This window comes from Hylobates moloch, unplaced genomic scaffold (genome assembly GCF_009828535.3).
Source record: "Hylobates moloch isolate HMO894 unplaced genomic scaffold, HMol_V3 SCAFFOLD_13, whole genome shotgun sequence".
Lineage (NCBI taxonomy): Eukaryota > Metazoa > Chordata > Mammalia > Primates > Hylobatidae > Hylobates > Hylobates moloch.
Genome location: NW_026652288.1, coordinates 18,250,500 through 18,266,850, shown reverse-complemented (window position 1 = coordinate 18,266,850; position 16,351 = coordinate 18,250,500). Strand labels below are relative to the sequence as shown.

General features: G+C 39.7%; 1 long non-coding RNA gene across 1 annotated transcript in view; it reads right to left on the bottom strand.

Moving 5' to 3' along the window:
* LOC131380991 (uncharacterized) overlaps nucleotides 1-16,351 on the bottom strand; it is a 144,690-nt gene that overhangs the window by 94,690 nt on the left and 33,649 nt on the right. The window contains exon 2 of the long non-coding RNA XR_009209361.1: nucleotides 5,161-5,280. This is a non-coding gene — a long non-coding RNA (uncharacterized LOC131380991). The remainder of the gene's footprint in view (nucleotides 1-5,160; nucleotides 5,281-16,351) is intronic.

The following is a 16,351-nucleotide window of genomic DNA, read 5'->3' as shown; positions in this document are numbered from 1 at the left end:
CTGGCTAGCCATATGTAGACAGAAGAAACTGGATCCCTTCCTTACACCTTATAAAAAATTAATTCAAGATGGATTATAGACTTACATGTTAGACCTAAAACCATAAAAACCCTAGAAGAAAACCTAGGCAATACCACTCAGGACATAGGCATGGGCAAGGACTTCATGTCTAAAACACCAAAAGCAATGGCAACAAAAGCCAGAATTGACAAATGGGATCTAATTAAACTAAAGAGCTTCTGCACAGCAAAAGAAACTACCATCAGAGTGAGCAGGCAACCTACAGAATGGGAGAAAATTTTTGCAATCTACTCATCTGACAAAGGGCTAATATCCAGAATCTACAATGAACTCAAACAAATTTACAAGAAAAAAACAACCCCATCAACAAGTGGGCAAAGGATATGAACAGACACTTCTCAAAAGAAGACATTTATGCAGCCAAAAGACACATGAAAAAATGCTCATCATCACTGGCCATCAGAGAAATGCAAATCAAAACTACAGTGAGATACCATCTCACACCAGTTAGAATGGCCATCATTAAAAAGTCAGGAAACAACAGGTGCTGGAGAGGATGGGGAGAAATAGGAACACTTTTAAACTGTTGGTGGGACTGTAAACTAGTTCAACCATTGTGGAAGTCAGTGTGGCAATTCCTCAGGGATCTAGAACTAGAAAAACCACTTGACCCAGCCATCCCATTACTGGGTATATACCCAAAGGATTATAAATCATGCTGCTATAAAGACACATGCACACGTATGTTTATTGCGGCACTATTCACAATAGCAAAGACTTGGAATCAACCCAAATGTCCAACAATGATAGACTGGATTAAGAAAATGTGGCACATATACACCATGGAATACTATGCAGCCATAAAAAATGATGAGTTCGTGTCCTTTGTAGGAAGATGGATGAAGCCGGAAACCACCATTCTCAGCAAACTATCACAAGGACAAAAAACCAAACACCACATGTTCTCACTCATAGGTGAGATTGAACAGTGAGAACACATGGACACAGGAAGGGGAACATTGCACATCTTCCTGTGTGGGGCCTGTTGTGGGGTTCGGGGAGGGGAGAGGGACAGCATTAGGAGATATACCTAATGCTAAAATGACGAGTTAATGGGTGCAGCACACCAACATGACACATGTATATATATGTAACAAATCTGCACATTGTGCACATGTACCCTAAAACTTAAAGTATAATAATAAAAAAAAGATGGATGGATGGATGGATAGACAGATAGATAACATTTTCTTTATCCATTTATCTATTGATGAACACTTATGTTGTTTCCTTATCTTGGCTATTGTGAATAAATCTGTGATGCACATCAGAGTGTAGAAATGTCTATAAGGTGTTGATTCCATTAATTTTGGGCATATAATCAGAAAAGGAACCAATGGGTCACAAGAGTTTTAAGTTTGACTCTCACCAACACTTGCTATCTCTTGTCTTTTTGATAATAGCCATGCTAACAGATGTGAAACTACATCTCATTGTGGTTTTGATTTATATTTATCTGATGATTACTGATGGTGAGTACCTTTTCATATACCTGTTGGATATTTTTATGTGTTCAGAAAAATGTCCAGATTTTTGCTCATTTTTTAAACTTTTTTTTTGCTATTGAATTGTGTGACCTCCTTATATATTTTGGGAGTTAATCTCTTATCAGATGTATAGTTTGCAAATATTTTCTCCCAAACCATAAGCTGTCTTTTTATTTTGTCATTTGGAGAATCTTTTTAGTTTGATATAGTCCCACTTCTTTATTTTTGTTTTTATTGACTGAGCTTTTGTTGTGAAATCCAAAAACTAATTGCCAAGGGCAATGTCAAGAAGCTTTTCCTCTATAAATTTTCTTCCAGGAATTTTTACAGTTTTAGATCTTATATCGAGGTCTTTAATACACTTTGATTTTTGTGTAGGATACCATTTAAGGATCCAGTGTCATTCTTTTCCATGTAGATACCCAATTTTCCCACCCAATTTTCCCATTTCCACTTGTTGAATCCTTTCACCATTTTTGCCTTATTGGTGGTCTTGTCAAAATTTAGTTGATTGTATATGCTTGGGTTTATTACTGAGTTCTCTATTATATTTCATCAGTCTTTGTGTCTGTTATTTTTTACAAAGGATATTTTAAAGGATACCAATCAACAGCCAGATGAAGGCATATATAGGGCAAGGTTTGGAAAAGTCCTGAGTGTAGGAACTTCTGTGTCCATGTACTTGGGGGTACACAACCCTTCTGGTACATGGATGTATTCTTGTTCACCATCCTTGAAGCTCTCTAAACCCTGTAGTTCAATAATTTTTATGGCAGCTTCATCACATAGGCATGATTATTAATTTAATCTCTAGCCCCTTTCTCCTTCATGAAGGATGGAAAGTGGGGCTGAAAGTTCCAAGCTTCTAATCATGCTTGGTTTTTCTGTTGATAAGAGTTATTTCATTCGGGAAAAAAAAAAAAAAAAAAAAAAAAAAAAAAAAAAAATTATATCACCCAGAATGAAAAGTTACTTCATTCGGAAAAAAAAAAAAAAAGATGTTTATATCACCCAGGAACTAGGTGCCCTGTCTCAGGAACTGGGAACAAAGACCAAAATATATATTTCTTATTATAAATCATGATATCATATCAGGCTTCTATAAAAGGTAGCAAAACCTGCTGTTTTACAGCCTTTTTGCAAATCAAGGGAAAAGAGCCAAGCATTTCCCAAGAGTTTTTCAAAAGAGTTTGGAAATTTACACATTTCTGTGATATCTCCCCATTTTTATAATCAAATAACTCAAATATAAAACACTGTGTGGGCCAACTCTGGGAGAGCCAAACTAAACACCCTGAGGCCAGGTCCAGCTAGCAAGCTGCCAGTTTGCTACTTCTGGCTGAGGATGCAGAATGGGGACTTGTGGGTAATCTGCTTTGGCGCCCCCTTGCTGCCACCCTGGCTGCTTTCAATACGCAGGTGGGTGCTGACAGGGTGTGTGCTGATTCCAAAGCTGTCGAAGGGGTCTGAGTAGGGCCACTTTCCTGAAAAGCCCTTTGACTAGGGCAGTCCTTCTCCTCGGATTGTATCCTTATTAAATGTGTTCTGTGCCAGCTCTGAAGGGGGCAGGAAAGAATCAGTTGGATGGGGAAGGATAGGATTCTCCAGACAGAAATAGAGTCAGGCCAATCTCTGTCCCCAGTAGTGGAAGTTTGGGCACTTCCTCAAACTTCCTGAGCCTCCCAGCTTAGGTCTCTGTCCCATACAGGAGGGGAAACTTACCATCCTTCTGATACGAAATAGGGAGAATGCCTACAGTTCAGGGACACTGCAATGTTGTCATGAACAAAAGCACATGCAGGAGGTGGGCATGCCAAGGTTCTTGTACCACCATTAAGACACAGCCTTTATAGGATCCACTGCCATCTCCTGAGAAACCCCAAAACTACAATTACACAGCTGGGACCATTCATCACTGTACCCTTGAGAGCAAAAAGAGAATTTGAAATTATAGTTGAAATGGGCACAAAACTCCTACTGTAAAATATTATTTCCAGAAATCCCAAATTGTCATAATTTGGCTTTCAACCTAAAAAAGGAAAAAACAAAAACTATAACATCCTATGGCTTCAAAATTTCCTGCTAGATTCCAGATGCCTCACAATGAAAAGAAAAGAATATATACATCTCCCTCTCTCTCTCTCTCTATATATATATATACACACACACACACCCCCTTTGGATTTGGATAAAAGTGGCCAAGCTGATCTTGGCTTTCCTGAAAGTTCATTAGAATACACTTTTCAAAATCCATATTAATATGCTAAATGGAACTTTGTTAGATAGAAAATTCCACAAGCCCACCTGGTCCCAGAGGTAGGTGTCAACGTGATTAAATTTCCCCAGAAAATCTGTGGGCTTATCCAAGCGCCCCAGCCAGAACACCTGGGCATTTCTGGCCATTCCTAACCCAACTGAAATCCTGGCTGCATTCTGTGGAACTCTATAGGTAAGTAAAGCTTGCTGAAAAATGAGAGTTTCTTTCTGTGGTTACATTTTGTGTGGGGTTTACAAGGGTATATTCATCTTAACACTTTCCTTAAGTACTTGGCATCTGTTACCTCAAGGTGCATGTACCTGAGCATACACTTTATGTGGGGTGCTATGTGTTTGCTAGGGCTACAAAAAAGACTAATCCCTGTCTTTAAAGAGCTCACAATCTAAAGAGTCCATGTCTTTAAAGAGCTCCTTTCTGATCCCAAGTTTCCCCTTCAGTAAATGTGGGAGCTGGATTAATATTTCTGAACTCCCTTTCTGGAATTCTACAATGTAGTTTCAAAGGATTTTATAGCCAGCTTCTCAGTGGCACCTGCCTCCTTTTTTTCAGGTGAAATATGAAGCACAGAACACATGTTGCAGCCCTGCAGAACACGTGGAAGAGGGTAGCATAGGTCCCGGCTCAGGGCTTTGGGTTGGCCTCCTGCAGCAAGGATGGAACGGTTCAACCTTGTGGATTTATGTGTGATCCATCCACCCCACCATCCTGGAATCATTCTGTGGGCCATCTTGCTCCCCTCACATGTTTTTATCTTGAGAGAATATTTCAAGTCACTGACAGCCTATTACTTTTAGATTTGCTTTGCTGTTGCTATTTGTGTTACAGTTTCATTGGCAATTTTTGAGGATTACTTTAAGTAGGAAGGTCATTAGTATCTGTGTTGGTGAGTGAAAGAGAAAGGCTAAATAAATACATGGCTAGGAAACAGTAAAGGAAGAGTTGGAAAGATTATCTACATAGATATCAAGAGCAACTTTGCAGAGACACACATCACAGTAGTGCTACAAGACACTGGAGAACAAAAATCACTTGTCTTCACTTTGCTTAATTTTATCTGTAATAAAAACTTTATGTTAAATAATTTACACAGCCGAAAAGAATTCTGGGGTCCTTTAAACCATATTTTACACTCAAGACTACAATAACAGAATTTTCCCACATGTAATATGCCCAAGTTTGGGGAGAAGCGGATCAAGATGTAATAGAAAGCTCCACAGATCATGCCCCACACAAGTACACCAACTTAAGAACTATCTACACAGAAAAAAAAAACACATTCATAAGAACCAAAAATCAGGTGAGCACTCACAGTACCTGGTTTTAACTTCGTATCACTGGAAGAGGCACTGAAGAAACAGAAAAACATTCCGGAATCACCAACTCCACTCCCCGACCCCAGCAGTGGTGGTGTGGTGCAGAGAGCATCTCCGGACACTGGGAGAAAGAAGAACACAGCAATTGTGAGGCATTAAGCTCAGCCGTGTCCTGTTAGAGCAAAAGGGAAAACCAGATCAAACTCAGCTGAGGACTGCTCACAGAGGGAGCATTTAAACCAGCCTCAGCCAGAGTGAAATTGCCAATTGCAAAGGTCTGAACTTGAGTGTCCACAAGCCTCACCACCTACGGCCAAAGTGCTCTTGGTCTCTAAGTAAACTTGAAAGGCAGTATAAGCCATAAAGACTGCAACTCATAGGCTAGTCCTAGGGCTGAACTAGGCTGACAGACAGTGAACTGGAGGGCATGTGACATACCGAGGTACCAGCTGGGGCAGCCAAGGGAGTAACGACATCACTCCGGCCCTAATGCCAGGCTGCACAGCTCATGGCTCCAAAAGAGACTCCTTCCTTCTGCTTGAGGTGAGGAAAAGGAAGAGTGTCTTGCATCTAAAAGCAGAATTGCTGAGTGATATAGAAATTCTATGATTAATATTTAGAGGCACTACCAAAGTGTTTTCCAAAGTGGCTGCACCATTTTCCATTCCCACCAGCACCGTATGAGGATTCCAATTTCTCCACAATCTTGTTAACACCTGTATCTCATTTAATTTTTGTTTAATTTTCACACAACCCTGCTAGATATAACTTCTATTATTAGAGACCTTAGTAGTAGGCTGAATACGTTGTCACCTGCCCAAATTTCATGGTGCACTTAGGTATGTTAGAGTCAAGATTCAAAATAGAAGTAAAGCCTGATTTCTGGCACTTGGATTATAGCTCTCTCATACAAAAACTTTAATTTACAAGATAGGTTTCATCTGAGTGGCCTGGGTTGGGTCTTTGTTTACCCTATGCTTTTTGACTTAAGACACCAGAATGGAAGAGACCAAGAGCTTCATGGTGCCTTCTGAGTCATCCCCACTTTACAACCATATGATCTCCCTATCAGTGACTTTGGTTATTAATGAACTTCCCTCACTTTGTTAACCACATTTAAGTAGTGTAAAGGCACATTTAAAACATGATTTCTGTGATGAATGAACACCAACCAGTAATGAAAGTCAACCTGTGATGAGTGCATACTACGTGCTCTATATTATGCCAAATACTTAATGTTTTTTCTCATTTCATCTTCTCAGCTGCCTCATGAGGCAGGCCCTAATATTATTTCCATTTACATGTGAGTAATCTGAAAGGAAAAATAGTTCAGAAATGATTTCCAAGCTCATAAATGATAAGGCCAGGATTTGATATCTAGACATCTGTTTCCAGATATCACTATTACTACTGCCCCCCAAATTTTTGTCAAGATTTCTGCTCATAATGGTAACTATATAAGTGTGTCAGAATATGGACAAACGTGAATTAACCCAGAGATAAAACAGTAATATTATTAGCCGATGAGATTGTGGATGCTTTCATTTGTCTTTTATTATTATTTTTTAAATTACCCTTAATGGTGCTATTAAATTCACACACACACATACACACTCACACACACATTTGTGATTCTTTGGCCACATGCTTAAAAGTGGTCTCTTTCTTACTGGCTTTTCCTGACCCAAAATTTGCTATCATAGTGCCATAGACAGAACATACAGTTTGGTCAAGCATAAAACAATTTGTTTTTTGTTTTGGGGGATGGTTTCGCCCATTGCCTGTAATCCCAGCACTCTGGGAGGCCGAGGCGGGCAGATCACGAGATTAGAAGATCGAGACCATCCTGGCCAACATGGTGAAACCCCATCTCTACGAAAATATAAAAAATTAGCCAGGCCTGGTGGTGCACACCTGTAGTACCAGCTACTTGGGAGGCTGAGGCAGGGTAATCCCTTGAACCTGGGAGGCGGAGGTTGCACTGAGCCAAGATTGCGCCACTGCACTCCAGCCTGGAGACAGATGAAACTCCACCTCAAAAAAAAAAAAAAAAAAAAAATTAATAGAGACTTTTTTACACTCATTATTTCCCTTTCCTTATCTTCTTTAACTTCAGATGTGTATAAGACAAACTCCATTACAGATACAGATGTGACTTGTCATCTTTGGACTCACTACATAACTTCTGTGCCTAGAATAGAAATTTGAATACAGAATCATAGTTTTGCGATTGTTTAGTAAAGGTTATTATGAAATGAGTTCACAGTGGACTGGTTACCAACTTGTCTAAATCCAGGGAAACAGAACACATCCATATGCAGCAAGTTACATGAAGCAGGTTTACTACTTACAGTAGGCAGCAAGGAACAACAGAAGCCTAGGAGTCATTGGGAGCAGGCCCTCCAAGGATCAGAAAGCTGCCTCGGGTGGATGAAGTCTCAACTGTGTGTGTCCCACTTGCACCACAGATAAGGAACTCTGACAGACAGCCAGCTTAAGATTATATATACCCGGGGGTTACATGACAAGTGGGCTAAAACACTGAAAACATCCTGTTCTGGGGTGAGAAGAGGGGGCTGGATCAGAGCCCAGGCTATCGGGCTCCCCTTTTATCTCATAATGTTGTATTCCCAGCACAGTCTATAGTTATTCTTGAGACATACATGCAAAAAAAAAGAGGGTGCATGGGGGGAGGAATTGGATCAGTCTAAGGCCACCCAAAGAACTGTCCTGCAGTTATATATGTCCATAGTATTTTGAAACCGGGAGGTAATGCTGTTTATTTTCACAGGAAACGAAGCTGGCACTGTATGCTGGCACTGTATGCTCCATGGCACCCATGAAAGAGAGCGTGGAACAGGGAATAGAAAGCATTGAATAAACTTGGGCTTTAGAATCATCTGTGAGATGGGAATAAGACCACAGAGGATTATTATAAATCAAACAAAATATACAAACTGTTAAGCATTGTGGCGGCAGATGGTTCTTAGAAAATGTTATTTATTACTAGGACTACAACCACCAGTAAGGCACCCTGTGTAATACCTAGCACTTTAAACATGCTTAGCTTCCTTTCTATGCCTTCCTAGTAATGACATCTCCCTCCTCACAGCCAAAGGTGCCTGGATAACTTCTATTTCATTGGTAATTGTTTTACTCTAAATAGTTCCATCATCCACAAGCGGTTTTGCCCTCCTGCTAGCCCTAGAATTTATCTCAATAGGTCTACACAATGAACCCAAGTATCCACCTAGCAAGCTGGTGGCCCTGCTTTTCAGCAAAGAAAAAGCCCTCTCCAATCAGCCCTTGCCTAGGAGCCCAGCAGATTCCTACCATTATTTGTTTCTAAGCATTTAGTTGATTCACAACGTGCATTAAAGAACCAAATAGATCCCTAGAGTACAAAGATAGCCATTGTCCCTGGCATGCTTCTCCCTGCATCCAGCTGCTCTTTAGGCTCCACAAGTTCCAGAATGCCAAAACATTGCTCCTGACATATCACACCTGCTTCCAGGACATGTCTCACCCCACACCAGCCTGGCTACAGCCACAGGCCATGTTTCATGATTCTGTACTGCCCAGATGAACTCTTGTTGCTTGACTGGCTTTTATGGATGTAGCAAAGTCCATTTGGTTTTGTTTTAATAACATCCCAATAAAAGAGCTGGGAAATTAGATGCTAGGAATGACATTTAAATCCTCCACTTCCCTTTGCTGCAATAATGGCTTTCTTGATTATAAAGGAGATAAATTTTATTAAATTATATGAAGTTTTTCCATTCAAAAGCAATTAAAAAATGCTTTCAGTTCAGAATTACAAAACTATTTGCTTCAGATTCAAGGTTGACGTTTTTATTGGCAATTTGAGTTATAACATGTTCAGCTCTGTGCCCATTCATTGATCCCTGATACTTCTGCCAACTCTTTATGGCTTTATGTGAAAGTACAGTGTTTAAGCCTCCTCTAAATTCATGAGCTGCCCCTGCTTCTGAAAAATGCTCTCTCAGTGTCTCAACAACCCACAACCAGGGCTGGTGTTTATTTAAAAACATCTGTTCCATCCTTTGTGGTATAACATACCAAAGTAGCCTGACATTTTAAATACTTTTTCTTTACACTTTGTGTCAAATAGCGAGAGAACGTAACTGCTTTTGTGATGAAAAACTGTTCAGGGCAATTACAAGATGATACAGTAAGTGGACTAAATGGTACCAAAAGTAATCAAAGGAAAACACTGGGATTAGCTCCACTTTTATGGAGATTTCTAGCTCCCCAAATATCTTCATGATTATGCTTTGTGTCTTAGTGCTTCCTAATTGATAATGAGAATAGTCCTTTGTTATTTAATTTTTTAGGATAAGAAAGTGAATTATTACTGTTAAAGTATTTGACAAATAAGGACAAGCAAAAAAAAAAAAAAAAAAAAAAACCGGTATCTCTACGTCCCTGATTGCTAGCTCCACCTGGCAGCCAGGGGTGGCCAGAAATTCTTTTAGTGCTACTGACCACTGATTCATTGAAACCACTTTTCATCACCATCCTTACTTGCCAGTGTTATATTTAGTGTAGAAGTGAATCAACAACATAAGGAAATGCAGCGTTTTTTTAAAACTTAAAGTGCATACAAATCACTTAACTACCAGAATATTGCCCAGACTCTGATCAACCTACTTTAACAATAAGATGGCTGTTTCTAGAAAAACAGGTGCTTCTAATATTTGAAAAGAACGTTTCTATAAATAAACACATCTTCAACAAGACACACATACACAAATGTAAAAAACTGTTTTCTGTTATAGATTGGGCAAAAGTAAACTTCAGCCTCTATTGATAACAGATTCTAAATATCTTTAATTAGCAGAAAACCATAGGACTGAAGGTACTTGAACATTCTCTTAGACAAGATATCTGAAGCAAAGGAGACATTTAAAGGAGGTGAAAGTCAAAAAGGGTTAAATTTCCTGAGGAGAAATTTGACAGCTACAATACACCCAACACAGACGAAATCACAGGTCTGTTTCCTAAGTAGGAGGAAGAATGGTTTCTCTCTGTTATTGAAAATTGGTTTCTGCAGTCACTAAACCACAGGATATCAGTGCCAGAGGAAGTCTTAGAACATTGCAGCAGCAAGAGGCACTGTCCTGCCCTGGCCAGTCTTGAGCTCTACCCTTTTCAATTATAGGTTTCAGTAGGAACCTCCTAACACCCCCCGCCTCTGTCCTGCCATTCATCCCACACACCTGGGATTCTGCTATCCCAGGGGTTATTGATCATGGGTTAGCACAAAAGCTCATAACCATACTCAAATGAATTATCTAAAAGCAGCCAAAAATACAGGGCCTCAGGATATGCAGAAAGTAGATGCAACAGGAAAATGTTATTTGTGACCTTTTAATATTGTGGTTCACTTTAGCCTATAAATCTCCTTTTCTGATCATACCAGCCTACCTTGTGACCACATGGGCCTTTGATTGCCCTCTTTATTAGCTTAGCAAATGGAGTGATGTGTGAGTTTCTGTCACAGTGCTGACTCTGTTACAAAGTGCAAAGGGAACTCCCACCCACCATGGACCAGGAGGCGCCCTAATGCCAAAATCCATCTGTTTTATGGACATTCAACAGAAATGTTTTATCAAAAAGCACACATATAAATCTCTACTGCTGTCACTTTCTATTGGACCCTTCCACATTATATAACATGTCAAATCATTTGCCATCTTAAAATCAGAAACAAAAGAGAGAACCCAGACTCCTCCCTTGACCCACATCCTCTCTAGCCACCACGAGATTTCTATCCTTCTCTTTATAACACCATTAAGAAGAAATAGTCATAATCCTGATCCCTTCTTCTCTCCTCCCATTTTTTCTTGATCCACTCCAATCAGACTGTTTCGACAATCAACCAAAACAGCCACTTTCAATTGTCACCAACAAACACCTTGTTGATGCTTGCTTACTGGCTGCTTTTATTCTCCAGTCTCTTTGTATCCCTCCTGTCACCTAGCAACTTTTAAATGCTAAAGCATGTGAAAGCTCAGTCTTAAGACCTCATCCCTTTTCTTTCTACTCTGTCTTGCTTGGTGCTGCCATCCAGATCCACAGACTTAGACACCATCTACATGGTGTTGACTCTCGAAGTATAATGCCAGTCCAGATGTCATAGAACACTAGTCTCCAACTGTTTTCTTAACATTCTCATCTGAATTCTAATAGAAGTTCCAAACTTAACCTGCCCGCTTCCTACAACCAGTTTCTCCTACAGCATTCCCCATCTTAGGAAATAAAAATTCCATTCTTCAAGTTGTGGCAGCTCACTCTCACCCCTGTAAAATTAGAGTCAGCCTTGACTCCTTTCCTTCTTTCATACTTCATGTCCAATCTGTCAGCAAATTACTTTGACACTACCACTGAAGTATTTCTAAAAACAAAGCACTTTTTGCCACCCTAGTTCAAGCAACCATCATTGTACACCCAGGTTTTTTCCAACGCTCCTAACTGAACGTGCTTCCACACTTGATCCTAAATGTATATTTTCCACAAAGTGATAAAAGAGATCCTGTAAAATATATATTTAAATTATAACTTTAAATTATTATACAGTCAAATTGCCTCCTTTTTTGCTGTTGAGCGTCAATATCTTGATACTCCTATGATCAAAATCCTCTAATGGCTTTCTGAAGTCCCTATCCTGGCCCCCAAAACCCTGTGTGAGCTGGACTCCAATTATACCTCTCCACTTCCCAACTTCCTCACCTACCTCCTTTGCTCTGCCCTGGAACACTGTGGGCTTGCTGTTTCTTAAAACCCAAATCACTCTCTCACTTTTGCCTCTACTCTGCTTGCAATGCTTACCTTGTGAATATATGCCTCACTTAACATTTCGCTCGCTCCCTCCGGGTTATCTACTCAAATGGCATCTTATTAGGAAAGTTTCACGTGACCATCCTATCTAAAAAAAGGACCCCAACTCTGTGCCTTGCACTGTACTGTACTTTCTTTCACAACATTTATCACACCCCCTGGCTCACTACTTCTATTACCTATTTATTCATTTGTATATTTATTATCCATCTCTCCTTATCAGTATGCAAATTTAATGAGGGAGAACATTTGTTGTTCACTGTTACATTCCATTGTCTACAACAATATGATTCATGTAGTAGTACTCAAATACATATTAAATCACTGAATCAATAAATCAATGAATGTTAGGCTTCGAAAGGACCACAGAGAACATCATATTAAATTGAGTTTATCACACATCTCTTACCCCATTCAATTTGTCACACATTCCTCTAGGCACTAGGGAAGCAATAACATACAGGTCATTTACAGGACACTCTACTTTGCAAAGTTAAAAATTAGGCATGCGTTTTGATGTACAAATTTTGGAAGACATTTAAGTAAGGATAATGGAAAATTTCTACATGCTAGAGGAAATCTTAACTACTTACTATTTCCTATGTCCATGCACACATATATAGATACACACATAGGATTCTCTCATAGGAGAAAGAGAAGGTATCTGAATGGGCAAGCTGCAATCACATATGACAACAATAAAGAGTAAGGATGGGTTCCAGGAAAGTTTCTATATGTTTATTGGTTAACTCTTCAGGTGAGAAAGGAGATTTGCAGCAAAGTAAGCAAAGGTTACTGTATTAGTTCATTCTCATGCTGCTATGGAGAAATACCTGAGACTTAGTAATTTATAAAGAAAATAGGTTTAATTGACTCACAGTTCCATGAAGCTGAGGAGGCCTCAAGAAACTTGCAATCATGGTGGAAAGGGAAGCAAGCACATCTTTCTTCATATGGCAGAAGCAAGGAGAAGTGCGGAGCAAAAAGGGGAAAAGCCCCTTATACAACCATCAGATCTCATGAGAACTCACTCACTATCATGAGAACAGCATGTGGGTAACTGCCCCATGATTAAATTACCTTCTACTAGGCCCCTCCCATGACACATGAGGATTATGGGAACTACAATTCAAGGTGAGATTTGGGTGGGGACACAGCCAAAGCATATCAGTTACTATACACGGTGGACAATCATTTTCTGGTGTAAGGAAATCTGTGATAAATATTTATTTTAAAGAAATCTATTTTCTTTTAAACACAATGGGTGATTCAGATTATCCTCTGAATGACACTAGATACCACTCCCATTCACAATCCTATAAAAGACTCTACATTTGTTCCAGTGCAAGCTCTAGGAAAACAGGACCAAATTGGACAATGTACGTCTTTTCGAGGGCATTAAATCTTATATAACTTCATGTATGAACACATAAACACACTTAATTTCTACTATCTTTCTTTGCATTTTCACAAGAATTATCTTCTAGATTGCTGCTGTACTCCAAGTACTGATGCTGCAAAATGAGATAATATAAATCATATGTTTTCATCTCCAGTGGAACTAATGAAACTTCCACATAAAGAGAGGTAAAATGTGACTATGTCAAGATTTCACAAGCAAGAACACCATATCTGAGACCTATTAAAGACATTCCCATATTTTTTGAAGTCTTCACCCAGGCTTTTAAGTTCCCTTAGTTTTGGCTGCATAAGTCTAGGACTCAAATTTGGATCTGAAAACTGCCTGCCATCTGAATTTGAGCAACATTTTTAGCCTCTTTTCCTTTCTTCTCGTAACTGGACATTGCCCATCCCTCATAAACCACAAGCTCATTATAAGAATAAAATAAAATAACATTGGTAAAGTGGCTAGCATAGTGCTAAGTGTATAGTACCTGCTGAATACACACGTGTTCTCTCTTTCCCTTTCTTATATGAAACCTGCACTGCAATTCAGTATCAACCTCATTAAGTCAGTCTCACTAAAAGTAGAATAGATGATGTGTTACTTGCTCTCTAGAGAAGAAATTAATTGTGTGTGTGTGTATTTGAGTATTCAATTCTCTAAGCTTGATTATCCATCTATGCAATCATATTTAGACTTTAGTTTTGTTCTAAAATGTTATGAATTTGTTTCCTCTCACTGGATACCCTTTCAGACTGAACAGTCCCTTCAACCAGACATTGGCATATAGAAGAATGGCCAGTTTCATAATCCAAATACTTTTTTTATGATTTGAGAAAGGGACAGAGAAGAAATTTAATTTAGCCTTTAGACAAGGCCATCTACCAATCTACCAGTTCATCCAGCCAGCCTCATCCTGTACCAAGCACTCTTGTTATGAACCCCTGCTCTCAATACCTGACTTCAATCCCACCAGGGACTACCCCTTCCCCATCTTAGTCCTTATCACACCAACTGGCTGTCTCCACTCAACTCACTTTACCTTGTAAAGGGAAACATAGAACCGTCCATATATTTTTTCCACTGTTTATTTCCCACAATGTCCCACAGTGAGATTCCAGAAAGGGAAAACTGCTTTGTATGTGATACAGCTTCTGGCCCCAAGAAACACATATGTAAATAAACATACATTTTCATTTCCATCTATCAGCCTCATAAAGAGTATTTAAAATTTCAGGTATCCAGTTTTTCTAATCAGCAGTTGATGAGACACTTTGCAAATGTAATAGTATCCTAATGTTAAGAACCATATATAATTCAAATTATTTGCATAAAATTAACTTTATTAAAAACGCAAATTGGAAAGAATGGGAAAGAGAATTCTATTCTTAATATTGTGAATTTTCCCTTCTCCTCATACATTTAAACAATTAAAATTGAAATATTCAATCTCCGAGATACAAATTGGTTTTTAAATAAATGACAGTTTGTTAACTCTGCAAGTCTTTGCACTAAAAAAACTGCAGAACTTTCCTGTAGAAGCTTCAGCCTTAAGACTGAAACACAGCTGCGGATTTTGGACAAATCCAGACTCTCTTCTAACATATTTCTGGTTAACAGAGAGTAAGAACATCAAATTTTAGCTTGGCAGCTCAGGAAAATGGTGACAAACTACAGCCATTTATCAGATGGGTTTTGTTGATGTGACAAAAACAACAAAGAGATGTCTATTAAAAAAATAAAATGCACGGACACCTACTATGTGCTATGCACTGCTAAACAATGTAATGTCTAACTATCAATTATTTTGATCACAGAACAATGCATAAGGATGCTATCATTTGTCATCTTTAAAACATTTCAGGTTTTTGTTGTTGTTGTTGTTGTTGTTTGTTTGTTTTCCCAAGATGGCAGATGGAGGCATTGTTAGCACGCCTCTTCTACTTGGAAAGACACAGTAGTGTGTAGAGATTTACAATGTTAGCTTTTTTCCAAGAAGAACCATGAGAATTTAACAGAAAAACTAAGAAGAAACCACAGACCCTTTGAAACAAATGGCAGGCAGCACCCTTCACTGTGAACCAGATAGAAAACTGTGAGTCTTCAGAGTGTGCGAAGGGGAGAGAGCCTCTGTGACACACACTCCCACAGGGGAGCCAGGAAATCCAGGTTAAGTAGAAAGGCCTTAGCCCTACCTAGCACTGGAGCTGATTTAGTGAGTAGTAGGGAGTATATAAGAAGGAACAGCATTGGGACATGCTTTGTGTGCACTCCCAGAATCCAGCAGGGATGGAGGGAAGCCATTCTTGATCCTACTAGAGGACCTCTCAGAAGTCTGTCAGCTAACTCAGGCAGCAGTGAAAGGTTGAGAGAAGCTTCCAACTGAGATCTGTGGTATAGTCTTGAGTGGGGATGTGCCCTGTTGGCCAGAACTGAAGAGCAAGTGGGAAGTGGCTACAGTCACGCACACAGGAGCTGGATGCCCCTACTTCATGGGCAGACCAGGAGGGGCGTGACCTGAAAGCCACAGTTCCTGTCTTCATCTGGAATGCTTATGGCCTGGGATAGTTTTGAGTTCTGAGTACAAGCTGCCTGGAACCCGGCTATCTGCTGCTAGCAGAACACTATGGGTGTGAGACCTGCCTTGACAAGTGTGTAGGAGCTGAATGGGGCATACTTCCACCTGCTACACACCACTCCCTGTGAGGATTATTCTGTGTATCTGAGGCAGCTGCATTTCTTTCTAGAACATTACCCCAGCAGCCAGAGAACTGCCATGTTAACACCACTGGGGCTGCTGCTTGCACACATATGTGGGGAGCCAGAGTATGACTTGCCTGACACAGCTCCCACCTGGCTTTGCCCCTCCAGCAGCCCTGGCAGCATAATACAATGGACAGGGATATCTGGGAGCTCCATGCCCCAC